Source organism: Dermacentor silvarum, chromosome 1 (assembly GCF_013339745.2).
Source record: "Dermacentor silvarum isolate Dsil-2018 chromosome 1, BIME_Dsil_1.4, whole genome shotgun sequence".
In the NCBI taxonomy this organism is placed as follows: Eukaryota; Metazoa; Arthropoda; class Arachnida; order Ixodida; family Ixodidae; genus Dermacentor; species Dermacentor silvarum.
The window spans coordinates 200,706,844-200,709,856 of NC_051154.1; the positions used below are offsets into that span (position 1 = coordinate 200,706,844).

Below are 3,013 nucleotides of genomic sequence, written 5' to 3' on the forward strand. Positions count from 1 at the left end.
ATACATACATACATACATACATACATACATACATACATACATACATACATACATACATACATACATATACACGCACAAGGACAGCTAGCTTTAAAGCGATGGTGTAATAGGGATCACTCAAGGGCGCTTAGCGTTGCGGGCAATCACCGAATGGCGCGGCCGCGCAAGCCCTATATATATCTCGAAAGTGATCTGCGATGCGGACAGTCTAGGCTTCTAGGGCACTGAGGGCCGTTAGCTTCGTGTGCCCTGTAGCACCCATACGCTTGCGCGTCACCCGCATTGACGAAGTGAAACGTCAGTGTAAGTTTTTACAGCGAAGCTGTTCGCCTTTAAGAGTAGAACGCGACAGCATTCAAAGATCTCTAGCTGCTTATCAAGACTTTTTCTAATATATTTGAAATACAATCCGACGCTATCATGTCTGTAAGTTGTAGTTAAGTCGTACTTTACGATTTTTCTGACGGATTTTACTTTGAGAAATTCAATGTTTGTTCACTAATCCCTTGCGCCACGCGGAGGGCTTGTGTGGTCGGGGGTAGTTCGGAATGAATTTCTCCGCCATGGATGCTACGGAACCCGATGCTTACGCCGAAGCCGACACCGACGCCGACGCCGGATTTTATGCGACACGGGGCCCTATGGCGGTGGTGAAGCAGGCTTCAAGCACTCCGCCAACTTGCAAAAATATGTTTAATATCTTGGGTCCAAATACAACTCGTATCAGATATTAAGCTGATAAGAACAACTGACAAGATTTCAGAAGCTGCTGAAACCGGCCATGTCTACGTTCGCACCATACACGTGTACGCCACCCGCGTATTCAAACTAGTGCCTACCAATCTGAGTGTCTTCTGTCTCCTGACGTCATGCTTACATAGGCTCCTTTCTCCAGTTCTGATCTGAATGTGAAATGAGTAAGCCGCGTGTTGTACGGTCTGAAGAACAGCGTGCCTACCAAGAACGATGGCGTGAACAGAAAAGGGAATGGGCGCTGCGGCGGCGGTGGAAGGAGACCACCGACGATGAGCGGGCCGCGGACGCCAAGCGTAACCGTGCTGCCCGCCAGGACCGCGAGGCGGAAAGAAATGCGAACCGTCCATGTGGCCCCGATCCCGCAAAATTGCAACGTTTCACCGGAGCAACGGTCAATCATCACATACACAGCTTCGCTGCTCATCCACCTTCACTGCAGAGTGGAATGGCACTCAATTTTTTGTTTCTACCCGATATCACGAAGTTGTTCCCTGCCGACTAGAATCATTATCTGCCGCCGTGGTGACGTAGTGGCTTTGGAGTCACGCTGCTAAGCCTGAGGGCGTGGGATTGAATCCTGGCCGCCACAGCAGCATTTTGATGTAGGCAAAATGCAAAACTGCCCGTGCATTGGGCGGACGTTAAAGAACCCGATGTGGTAAAAATTTATCCGCAGTATCCCACTACTGCACGCCTTATAACCGTATCGTGATATTGGCACGTAAACCCCCAGAATTGAATAGAATCCGCATATCTCAGCGAAAACACATTCTTTCTTTTTTCTTCATATATACGGCTCACAATATGGCGGCACTCTTTGAAAAAGAGAACAAGGACCGATAAGTATTGAGATCATTTCAGTTATGGCGAATAGTAGGCAAAATATTATAATATCCTGAGCGCAACAGCTTGCCAAGACGGGTACGTGAAGGAAGAGAGAGACAAGATGCAAAACTGAACCTAGGAAATCGCAACGTCCTCATGAGCTTAAAACGATTGAATATCGCAAAGTAAATGCGTCCTACACGTGGCAGCAGTGACTGGCATAAAAGCCGTCGAGACAGCTCTTGGGCACGGAGGGCTGTGGGCCATTCGTTTAGTGCTCATAGCAGACTCCTTAAAAGCAATAAAGATGGCAAAGCTCCTTCGAGCATGTATTATCGCCAAGTTTCAGCTACACACACACGCACACACGCACGCACACACACACTTGGGTGCGCGCGCACACACATAGATATAGGGAGCAACAAAGTGATCTCATAAGTAACCTTCAATATCAGATTTCAAAAGAGCACATGGCTGTGTCCCAAATCACATACTGCTTTTTATTTTTAAGCCGGGAACTTAAGCAAGCCTCATATAATTAATCAATCACGTGATCAGTCCCAGATGAATTCGTGGGTGGTCTGAGAGGCAATGGACTATGCGGCAATTAAAAATATGTTAGAAGATGTTTGAAGCGGCGGCTTAGTGTCTACGCTAGTTCGGCGCACTGTTCTTGAGAGCATCACTCGTATTTCTTAGCAGTGATACGAGAGGGGACCCCCCAAAAAAGCGGATTGTCTTCAAAGGAGAAAAAATATATTTTCATCGAGGGCAAAAAGGACAGAGTTCCCTTTAAAATATTCTCCAACACAGTCAATATACTGTCCAACCTTTTCTCCCCCTGTTCGAAGCAAGCTTCATGTTAATGGATAGGCTCTGCGAAGTCGTCTTCAGCTCGTGCATGGTTCGAAAACTTCTTTATCACATTTTCTTTCTTCAAAATAAAGAGAAAATTGCATGGAGCACGCTTTGATAAATACAGTATATATGTGTGGAATGCCGGCCAATCCCTTTGAATCACTTTTGATGTGATTTGTCAAATTCTGGCACAAAATCAAACTAGCTTTTTTTTTTTCTTGCATTTCGTCCACTGCGAGCTGGCGAGGAACAAACACCGTGATAACGCGTCTCATGCCTAAAACTACACTCAAAATAGCAAATCCACTCATAAGAGTTTCAACTCATGCCAGCAGCTTCTGAAATCTTGTCAATTGTGTAGCGAGGACTCTCGTAGATTTTTTATAGAACCTTTTTTACAGTCTCGTAGGTAAGACTGGTTGAAGGTTGGCCGACATCAGAATGATCTTTAAGCCACTTTTCTCGGAAGCACCCAAACCACTAAAAACGTCGTGTACGGCTCAGTGCCTCTTCCATGAACGTACTTTGAAGCATTTCAATTTTATCTTTGGGCGTTTTTTGTCTTTTTGTCTTT

At 45.8% G+C, this 3,013-nt stretch overlaps 1 pseudogene; it reads right to left on the reverse strand.

Moving 5' to 3' along the window:
- Positions 1 to 625: 625 nt before the first annotated feature.
- On the reverse strand, positions 626 to 783 carry LOC119437921 (U2 spliceosomal RNA; annotated as a pseudogene).
- Between the last annotated feature and the right edge of the window lie 2,230 nt (positions 784 to 3,013).